General features: G+C 40.1%; 1 protein-coding gene across 6 annotated transcripts in view; it reads left to right on the forward strand.

Annotated features, from left to right (window-relative positions):
• HBEGF (heparin binding EGF like growth factor) overlaps nucleotides 1–12001 on the forward strand; it is a 906786-nt gene that overhangs the window by 48233 nt on the left and 846552 nt on the right. The window lies entirely within an intron of this gene.

The following is a 12001-nucleotide window of genomic DNA, read 5'->3' on the forward strand; positions in this document are numbered from 1 at the left end:
TTACAATCCTTCAGTGCAGAGCCAATTTTTAACACTGCTTTGAAGCTCTTAATGCAATTATCCCACGTACGCTGCCAATAATATGTCACGATCGCACGGTCGCCACCACCAACATGTGACAATCGCACGACCGCGACTAACAGTAATACGTCCCGCCCGCGGCATCAGACCCCAGACCTTCTCACCAAACTCGTGACCAAAGGACCAGCCGATCTAAAACCGCAGTGTGACGCACGTAACAAGGCCACACCCAGCTGCACCCTGCACAGCGATTGTCCAGCTAATGGGCTACAATCGGTGCCTGCAGCCTGAATGTGCTTGTTACTGGGTCGGGTTAATTACGCAACTAACCCTCTACTGCCACCACCACTTTTGTCGGAGACTGGGAAACTCCTGTTATCAAATATACACTATAATGATTGAAAAGTCACCTGTCCACTATGGTCAACTACAGGCCAATTGGGCAGGGAGTAAACAAACACAGTAGCGTCTCTTCAAAAGGCAGGAATTCGTGAATTGCAAGTAAGCGCTTAAAAACAGTTTAACACTTTCAGAAAGAAGATTTATTACTAAAAGAGTCAAACAGTGCAATACAATATTTACAAAGAGATGTCACGAAAAAAAAAAATAAAAATATATATATATATATATATATATATATATATATATGTATATAAAAGATACAGCAAAGAGATAATAGGGAGGAAATTAAAGAGTTAAGTTACTTGCCAATATGTCTTGGTTTGCAGATCCAAGTTGCAGAGCAGGATGATTCCTTGATCTCCTTTTGTTACGATGTTACACTCAGGAGATGTGTGTGTTCAACTTCCAGGCTTGCTAGCCTGTCTCTTTTTAAAAATCCCTCTGAAAGGGGGGGGGGGGTTGCTCTGACTACGCTGTGTTGGCAGGGGTCAGGAGAACTCTGAGTTAGAACCCACATCTGTCATAATCCATGACATGAAACATCGGGGGGGGGGGGGGGGGGAAGCCTGACTTGAGGAATGTTAAAATTTTCTTTCAAGCCCGGAGAGAAACTTCATTATCTGTTTTTATGATGGGTGAAAAAGGTTACACTTACACAGACGGCTGCACCAAACTAGGAATGCCTTGCCTGTGTTGACCCCCCACCATCTGTTACTCAGGAGATAACGTTTGCCTCTCAGGAAGGGAGGGGGGTAGGGGAATGTGAGGAATAAGGAATACTTCCATTAAAAGAAAAAGGGCAACTCCGCGTCCAACTCTGATGAGCTAGTTTGCTACATTCATTACTTTAGAAATTGTTGCGGCTCCAACCAAGTTTGAACCACACCAATATGAATGCTCTAATAGCGGTCACATTGAGTGCAACTTGGCATGTGATTTGCATGACATGCGACTTGCAAATCGTATACCAAGTCGCACCCTATTGTCTGCTATTAGAGCAGTCACATGGGTGTGTTTCCGACACTGATTTCTAAAGTAATGCATGCACTACTTTTGTGGCGATTTGCATAGATATCTGTGTCAGATGTCTTGCAAATCGCAAGAAAATAGGCATCTTCACTGTACGTCGCACAATTTCTAAATCGGCTTTGATGTGACCGGAGTGTAAGGCCTTTTTATGTTTGATTTCCTGAGTGTTTTTCTGATTTATGGGAAATCCCACATACTAGCAAAAGTGAATTGACATTTTCAGTATTGCATGCGAGATGTGGTCATGTGACTGCCTTAACTCATGCGATAATCTGGAGTGAATTGTGCCCATAGGGCCAAGAAATATTTCCAATATGGTTCCCTTTCACATCCCTGTTCAATGTTCTGTTGTATGCTGCACAGGTACACTTCACTGTGGCTTTCTTTCTGACTCTGATTTGTGGGGCCTGTATACCAAGGGTTAACGCAGGTGGGAAGAGGATTCATCAGGTGCAAACACTTTCTCTGACCAAATGAATGACGGTGGTGGGTGTGGCCTACCTTATATAAAGAGTTGCAGTAGTGACTGATTTTCCTTGTACAGGCCACATTATTTCTGAAAGTCCTTGCCTGTGGTGGTTTGGGGGAGGAAGCGATATTGTGATGAATTGCCCCAGGCCACACTCACACTGTTTTGATGTGGGATGTAAATGTTTTGCATTTTTTTCCTTCTAAGGTGTGTTTGTGTGTTATTGTACAAGGATTGTGTGTTTATTATCTTTGCATTGTAATCCTAACACATGTCAATTACTTTGCTCTTCCAAGTTTGCTTTATTTAAACTGAAATGCAGTCTCAGACAAACCTGATGAGAAATGTATGTGTGGGGGATATGGGGAGGTGTTTTATTTTGGCATGTATGTATTTTTATATTGATATTTTGATCTGCAGCTTGTTTTGTGGATAGATAAGCCTACTACGTAATTCATATTAACCGTTTGTTTCCTGCTGTAACCTGTGAAAGCACAGTTCATTAGAAGTATAATCTTTTAGATTGTAAGCTCTTATGAGCAGGACCGTTCTATTTTAGCAACATCAATCCTGCTTTTTTTTTCACCAAGAAATTGAATGTACCTGCTTGTTGTTGCTGTCCAAATAAATGTGGAATGTGTATTTGATCAATAAACATTTGGACTATTTTTTGGGGGGGGATTATTTCATGTTCTAGCTGAATGTAGCACAGTGGCTAAATGGTTAGCACTTCTGCCTGGCAGTACTTGGGTCGTTGGTTCAAATCCCAGCCACGGCACCTCCTTCCTGGAATTTGCATGTTCTCCTTGTGCCTGCGTGGTTTTCCTCCGGGTATTCCGGTTTCCTCCTACACTCTAAAGACATGCTGGTAGGTTAATTGGATCCTGTCAAAATTGGCCCTAGTATATGTATGAATGTAAGTTAGGGACCTTAGATTGTATGCCCCTTGAGGGTTAGGGACTGATGTGAATGTACAATATATATGTAAAGTGCTGTGTAAATTGACCGCACTATAGAAGTACCTGAAATGAAATAATACTAGCACCCCTAACACTTATTTTTGCTAGCTATATAATATGCCCAAAGTTTTCTTGTTAGAGTGCACATATGCAAGTATGTCCAAACTAACAAACCAAAAGCCGCCTATTGCACCACAAGGCCAAGTTATGTACCAATGAATAGGTCGTGTTCAATGTGCAGCTAGCTATTATTTTTCTACAATCCTCTTAACAGTAATAAATTGGGCCCCCAATTTATGTTGACTTTGGGCCTTTGCCAGCAAATATATATTTGCCAATGTCATATACACAGTAGAGCTGCAAGCACATTTGTGAATGTCATATACACAATGGAGCCGCATGTAAAATTGCTATGGTGCACAAATCAACGCCAAGACGGCTGTTGGAGGCGCTAGAGCAGCTGTCATACAGGAAATGCGTCATGACGTGTGCGGAAGGATGTTTGCACACACGTGGTAGTGGGGAGTGTTAGTGCATGGGAGTGTAGTTAGGAGAGTTTAGTGGTAATTTGCAGGTCTATTTTTTAGTTTTGTGAATTGTTCTTTTGTGGAATTCCAGACCACATCTGGACATGGCGAGATCGCTGTTCTCCACCAAGGAGCTGATCCTCCTTTGCCGGGGAAACATTACTAATAATTGTTGTATTTTCAGTTGAAAACATGTCCAATTCCTAGATCCATTAAGGTACATAGCTAAGGTTCTTCCTAACTATACAGGTGGCACAGACACAAGCATACGCCCAGGACCACTGTTAGATATCACGGGGTCCTGTACAGCATACCTGACAGCCCCCCACCGCCAGAGAAAATATCCAAATTATATTTCTAGTAAAAATACACTGAGTGGGAATCAGTGGTTTGTTTTTGTGGCTGTCACCGTTTGCAGGCAACCTGTTACACAATGGAAATGCTGCAGGTCATAATTTGACAGGCATATGGGTGTAGATGTACAGCCCTGTAAATACAGACAGTGAGCATTCAGGGCCACTTCCCCACACCTTCACACCTGTCAGATGACAACCTGTGTTCATACAACTGCTGTGTCCCCATAGTGTAACAGGTGTCTCCAGCCACATGAACAACCTATTTTCAAATTATGTGAAGCTATAAATAGTAGGTTCAAGACATCAGGCTGCATACAGGCATACCCCTTTTGACAACAAACGTTGTGTTCGAAATGCGTTAAGGAGGAGCCCCTTGTCAGCCGTTCACGTCAAGCCGTGGGATCACGGAGATCCGACGGCCACCATATTGTTCCAGCTGGTCAGTTTTATACACATTTATGTGATTTATATAGCGGCATCTGTCATCTAATATTACAGTGCTGTATGTTCATCATTTCTTAAAACTCCAATAATAAATCATTTTTTTAAAATAATACTACACTATGGGATATTCCTAATGTTTGCTCTATTGAGCACTTTAAATCCCTCAGTACCATCTTCAGTGAATGTATCATCTTCAGTGAATATCCCAGCACCCCGGAAAAGTTTGATTATTGGCACTGGCTATCAACTCTCAGCATCACTGGGAAGATCACCCAATCCCCGGCTATACACCTGATTATACTTCAGGGACCAGGGCATGTCCAGGAGCTTATGATACAACGCGCTTTTCATTAGCGCTTCTGGGGAGTGCGCATTCTATATGTTTATATATATTCATCCAAATGGAATCAGTATTCTGGGACTATATAGAAGTTTTTGAAGATATCGTCAGCTTTAAGAAGTTTATACAATTTTGGACATTTTATATCTTTGTACTTGTCATGACTATGTTTCTCATAGATATTTGCATTATTTTAATTTTATATGCTCATTTTCTGAGTAATATTTCTCAGTATTATTTGCATCACAAAACGCATCAATCATACACATGCGTTTGGGAGAAGATATTCATTATTCATTTAGTGCTGCACTATTTTTTATTAATTGTAAAAGTGTGTTGCACCTAACCGCACAGTAGTAACATGGTGCCATGCGTTTTGGTGCCTATGCATGCATCTGTGTTTAATAGACGTGTGGAGGTGCAATTAAGTTTTCATCATGGTACCTGCGCACATCTGCAGAGGCCATTGCATTTCTTTGCTGTGCTGGAAAAAATATGCTCTTGCATGCGTTTCTGCACCACAAATGGTGTGAACAAGTCCTAAGGACCGGTTCACACTATAGAAACAGTCTACCTGTGTTCCAGATGCGTTTTTGCATGCACTTTTTGATGCATGTTTAGCGTGTTCCAAAGTATTTTGGATGCATTTTTGTGTGTTCCAGTGCATTTTGGATGCGTTTTTGATGTGTTCCAGGGCATTTTTTTATGCATTCCAGTTAATTTTTTTCCCCTCTCTTTTTCTTAAATTTAATTAGGGACATGTGCCTTTTAGTGCTTTCCAGGGTGTTTTACTGCTTTCCAATACAGTACAATGCATAAACAATGCAGCCTGTTCGACTTTTTTGGCAGCACCCACAATGCACTGGAATTGCAAGCGCTGATGTGAACTATGACATTGACAACCATATAACCTTCTTTCTGTGCGTTTTGGATGCAAAAAAAGCAACTGAAACACATGTAGTGTGAACTGGCCCTAAAGGTTATTATAGGTCAGGGAACGGGACTGACCAGGAATTGTGAATTCAATCAGACTAGTGGTGATATACAATCAGCAATCGTATAATAATGCGAGATCTGAGCTGTAGGTGATAGGAAATGAGACACATTAACAAGATCAGGAAATAGTTAAATAAAAAGAGTGGGGCGGGGATACATAGATTGGCAGATGGAACAGGTGATGACGGGGGGGGAGGGGGTCAAGTTGTATAAGGAGAGAGGTTTAAGGGCTCGTTCACACTTGACTTTATTTCTAACTCTTGCCAAACACCCCTATAGCATTTGACAGGTCTTTGGGAAGCGTTTTCCTCAAATGCTCCCCAAATGCCCTATGTGCGGTTTTGAGGCATGTAATACGCATTTACCAAGCATTAAAACTGCACCACAAATGCCTGTAATGAAGTTAAATGGTAGTAACGCTCCAAAAATGCCTCGCAACCACACCGCAAACGTCTGCCAGGCATTTGAGGAGCGGAACCATAGACTTGACTGGGAGGCTTCAACTCCTCCTGACTGGACATGAGGCGCCAGTTTTGCCGTGATGCAATGCTAACGCTTCAGTGTGAACAGCGCTGTGTGCTGCCATGTGCAGAATTTTTATAGGCATTTGAGAAGCGTAAAAAACGCTCCCCAAACGCCTGTCTGATGCCTGCTGACAAAGCTAGTGTGAACGTAGCCTTAGAAAAGATAAAGTTGAAATGGAATATAACAGAAGGAAAATTGAAAGTTTCAAACTTGTCAGAAGTACAGGTCGTGGCCGATTTTGACGATCAGACGATTTTCCCAGCAATGATGGGCAAATCGGCCGATCGTTTTACCGATAAAAATTATGCGCAAGAAGAAGAAAAAGAAGAAGAAGAATTCAAGTCTGCTATTATATTTTACATGAAAAGTCTTGCGGTTGCAACAATGTATCTATTTGTATCCAAAATGGATACAAATGGATACATTGTTGCAACCACAAGACTTTTCATGTAAAATATAATAGCAAGGGACAGAAGTAAAAATGCCGGCCGTAGATGGGACGAAAATTGGCAGATTTTTTATACCATTGGTGGTAATGTCGGCCTATTAAACGATCGATTTTTTTTTTTTTTTTTTTTTTTTAAACTGCCGTTTTTTGACCTGTCTATGACCAGAAACGCAGACATATACTAGGCTCAATTAACCTAAGAGCATGTCTTTGGAGTGTTGGCAGAAACACACCCATGCAGAGAAAGCATGCAAACTCTAGACAGGTGCGGCTATGACTGAGATTAGAACCCAAGACCCACGTGCTGTAAGTTCTGAGTTCTAACCACTAACGCACGGAGGAAGACAGAGTTTGAGCTGCAATGTAGAATAGTTATGTAGCCCTGTTTTGGGGGGGGTTATGTGAAATGGCCCACACCAAACAAGCTATGGCGCTAACCTGTATATGAGTAGGCAATCCTGAGCCTTCGCTATATGGAAGAGGGGGTTGTGATAATACAAATGGCAGTGCCTCCACCTACAATAGGGATCCTGCAATTGAGGAGACTCGCCCCTTTCTAGGAATGTAACAGGTAGACAACTTAAAGTAACTATACATAGCAGTATTAATGCACCCAGCTTATATTTCTAACATGAAAACATGTCACCACACCTGTATGAGATTAATGCAAAGTTTATATAAAGCAGCCACATAAAACAGGATGCATAAGAATAACATTCAGGAATTACAATTTACCATAAATTGGGAGGTTGCAATAATACCCGGGTATATGTGCATGTAGTATACAGAATACCTCCAACCATGGGTTATAGCGCAGTCCGGTTGCAGGGGCCCCTGGAGAGGCGAGAGTCAATAAGATGCACGCTTCCACTTTAGATGCTGCGATGGCGTCCAAGTAACACGTTCTATGCGGATGAATGTACTGCTTGTTTGACAATCAGCGATGCATCACCTAAAAGGATAAAATGCCCTATCTCTCCTTACTCTTAGTCCCTATCCCTAAACTGGGCTGTCACTGCAACCGGGCCTCTATCTGTCTAAGTGGCCGTCGGATGCCTAACCTACCTCTAGCCTAATCTATCCAACGCTCCCTATGCTAATCCTAGCTAAGGGAGATCCAGACCAATAAGGATGCTATGGCTTTAAGCAAAGAGGCTGCAAAGATACACTGCAATTAACAGAAAGTTCACCTGACAGTCTTATGCAGGTGAAAACACCGATATATATATATATATATAGAAAACTATAAGGATTCTGCAGTGTGTAAATAGAATAATGATAATGAACCACAAATCTCTCTCTTACGGAGATATTAGGGTTCCAATACAGAAGTTGAAATATAACAGAGGCAGACCTAATCTGCTTCAGTAACAACTAGATAGATAGCAGCCTTGTTAATCTGGATCATTACTCACAGAATCACCATACAGTTCTCCCCAGATACACAGCACATGGCAGGCTGGCACCCTCTGCCTGATACTTCCTGGAAAAACAAACTATATAACATCCTGAGGTTTCTTGACCTCCTAGCAGGGGCAGGAAGCACACCTAGGGACTTGTCTGCAATGGGACCTCTATGGTAGTGGCTGTATATGAATGAAAACAAACCACAACTAGTGTATAAAATAACAGTTCCCTACAGTTACATTGTTTAAAAATAATGATAAAGCAAGCGCTGGTAAAATTATATAGACTACTAAAATGGTATTACGCAAGATAAATATAAATCTAGGTATAGATATGAAGGTAGCAGCTAGCACTCAGGGTATTGGCAACAGTCCCAGAATAGAAATATGTTAAAGTAATAGTGCAGCGCTATAAATGCATGTTATCAATCATAAATGCATGTAAAATCAAAAAAGTGCAATAATGATGTAAACTGGTAAATGGAGCTAAAAAAAGTTCATGTAATCATTCCTGAATAATGGAATGTCCTTCATGTGAGAGTACCAACTCAGAGCGTGCCTATGAATGGCACGTGTGGTACTTATTTGCACTTTTTTGATTTTACATGCGTTTAGGATTGATAACATGCATTTATAGCATTGCACTATTACTTTAACATAGAATAGTTACATGATTAAAGAGAATGAAGATATATAATTATATTGGGAAATTAGAACTAGACATTCCCAATTATTTGAGATATAAGTGTGAAAATGTTTGACATTTGAAAATAGAATGTATGACATTCATTAGGAAATGCATTAGTTGTCTGATCATTTTGGAGAAACAGCAACCCAAAAAAAAAAATATATATATAGGTGTACTTTTACTTTAAATTATAAGTATTCTCATATGCAAACATAAAAATTTGAGGCCATGTGCCTGCGGTTGTGCGCCACCTAGAAAACATATTCGCACCTAAAAATGTGCCAGACGCGATTCCACATTTACTAACAGGAAAGAGTCTACAAAGTAGATGCTTTTCAATGAGTTTGCTAGACGCCTTTCAGAAGACTGACAGGTCTAGATTGTTTGAATTGAGTCTGCCTGAATGTTCAGCACCCGCTGGTAGACTCAATTATTAGTAAATCATGGCCTATATGTCTCCACAGTGCTATAGCATACTATGTACTCTAATAGATTATTCTTGTTCAAGTAGCAGGATTTAACTGGAGTTTTAATATTGGCCAATTGTATATGTTGTGTTTTTGTTTCATGTGTTATTTTTTCTTTTTTTTCCTATTTTTGTAATATAAGGAATAATTTTTTTATACAATGCCAGACTGTTTTCTGAAGCTTAATATATTTTTGAGGCCATGTGCTTTTTCTCTTAATGCTCTGGATATTTGCCGTTGGGCCTAGCCATTCTTTGTACCTCTATTTATTACTCTAACCCCTATAGCTCTTCACCAGGAATCCATAAGCTTCTATTTAATAGCTACCCCTGTAATTCTCTCATATTGGCTAATGTTACATAATCCACACATTCATGAAACCACAGGCTTACAGGAGAAATCACATCCTGGTCCCAGACATGTTTTAAAACTGTCATACTAAAATTCTGGCCAAGTTATCCACTTCTACTCACATACCTTTTTACACAGCCGTCAGTGATGTGTTTTATGAACAGGCTGCTATAAAACATCCACCTCACTTTCCATATGGATATCCTATTGCTCTCCAGCCAGGTATCTTTCCTAGAGGACAAGTCTACCCTGTGTCTGAGGCCTGAAACCTGAGACTCAAGATATGAAAATCCAACATCCAGGAGAATCTTGCGAAGGTTCCATCTGCCCATCCTCTTTCTCTGCAGGGGAAAGTTTCTTTGTTGTTTTTTTTTCTTCAAAAGAGAAAAAACCTTACAGCCCTGTATAGACTATTGTGAATGAATATGATCAGCATTCCCAACAAACATCCACTGCCCCTTATTACAGAACTCTTCATCCAGATCCAGGACGCAAGGATATTCACCAAGCTGGATTAACAGGGGTGCCTGCAACCTGATATGTATTTGTGAAGGTGATGAGTGGAATACGGCATTGAAAACATGAGGCTGCTGCTTCAGATATCAATGCTGTCCAAATCCACCCACAATGCTCACCCTACTTGGCCATCCCCTAATCTATCCACTTAAATATTCCCACAGTCTGATGCCCCCAACCAACTTGAAATAAGTAAATGGTGGACAGGCAGAAGAGTAAAAGATCCACCTCCTTCTTTCATAGATCATTTTTCATTCATGGAAGCTATGGTACAGTTTCTGTGAATGGAGGAGTTGGACAAAAAAGGTGCGCACAATTGGCACTCTTGAAAGAGTACATATTACAGATCACTCGGCTTGTATTAACCCCTGCAGCACGGGAATATTATGGCTGAGTGTGTGGGGGGGGGGGGAATTCAGTAAACAGAGGATTAAAACTGCAGACATCACATGGGACAGTTTTTTTGTATTATTAATTGTTGACTGAACTTTAATATTATTTTATATCTTCAACATTAGCTGATAGAATATTTTTAGCAGGTGTTAAAAATATTTCAAGTGTTTCATTGTGGAAAAAAGAGTGAGAAAGTGTTTATCGACATACAGTAATCTACAGTATTTAGCAATGTTTTCATGAAAAAACTTTACACCAAAGATTCACAAATTTTCAATTTGATTCTTGGGTGAAAAACGTAAATCTTAGGTTAAAAAAAAAATGAATAAATAGAACCCATAGATGTACAAACTCAAAGATGATAATGTCAGGAAGCCTGAATTATTAATCAAGACAGCAATGCCAACTATTTAATAATTATAGGACAGTGCCTCCAGCCTTCCAGTGTGCCAAATTATTTAGCATAAAATGTATTGGTTAAACTGCACTGATTTGGTTACTTTTAAGTCCACGTAGAGATTTTTAGCACAACAAAATTTTCATTGAAAGTATGGACTATGTAACAATAAAACAAACATCAATTTATTTACTGTAAACCTGACATATATGTTTGTTCAAGGGAAGGGACTGATTGGGGTGAACCTTGTTCACCAGCACAGTCTAAATTACTTGTATTCCAAAATGATGACTATACCTTCTGAATGAATAGGGAATCTGATTTATCCTAACTTCCTGGGCCCCAGTATATAAAGCATGTTGCTTTAGCAGTAATACGTATAACTATATACTGGGGCCTAGGAACGTAGACAAAATCAGATTCCCTATTTTTTATTCAGTAGGTATAGTTATAACCATTTTGGAATGCAAGTAATTTACACTATGCTGGTAGACAATAAGGTCCACCCCAATCAGTCCCTCCCCTTGAATTCTTTGCAACAGAATTCAAGGATTGCATCTAGTCTACTAGTTTTGCTGGCACAGCTCAACTTTTTTACTTTGATTCTTTAAGTGGAGATGAAAACTTTAAATATGATTTAATGGCAAAAATCTATCAAGCAAAACTTTGAAGGCCCAAATTCAGTCAGATTCAGAAATTAGATTACATTTTTCAGTGGAGAGATTAATTTATACTTTACCACGGAAAATAACGGTGGTATATTATAGGACCACACCACGAAGATTTGCACTGTAGCATCAAGAAGCAGAAGCAGAGGTGGCTTCCCTTGCATGGCTTTTCATAGCTTTTTTATGTTGCAATTGGCAGGCAAGGTCATACAGCGCCACCTGATGGACAGGTATGGTCACCACCACGACATACATTAGGCTAGATTATTGAATTAGGCTAGATCTTAGATAAGGGAATTTTGGACATAAAAGGGGAACTTTAAAGAGAAAGGGGGCTCAGACACTATGAACACTCTACGGTCAACACGGATCATCACAAATTTATGTAATGGCACATGGTAGTTGTAGTTCATTCATTCACAGGAAGTGGGGTCTTGTATCGTTACTCAGGGGGAAGAAAGAGAACATAATTGTGTGGGATCTTTCCCCAATTTTGGTGTGACAGATATATGGGCGCATAAAATATCCACTGGGAATTTATGGCCTTCCAGGACTGAGTTGAAGGCAGCAGCAAATCTGGAACTAGGGTGTCTGAAAAT

This window comes from Staurois parvus, unplaced genomic scaffold (genome assembly GCF_062004578.1).
Source record: "Staurois parvus isolate SC_StPar_1 unplaced genomic scaffold, SC_StPar_1.0 ptg000403l, whole genome shotgun sequence".
NCBI lineage: Eukaryota > Metazoa > Chordata > Amphibia > Anura > Ranidae > Staurois > Staurois parvus.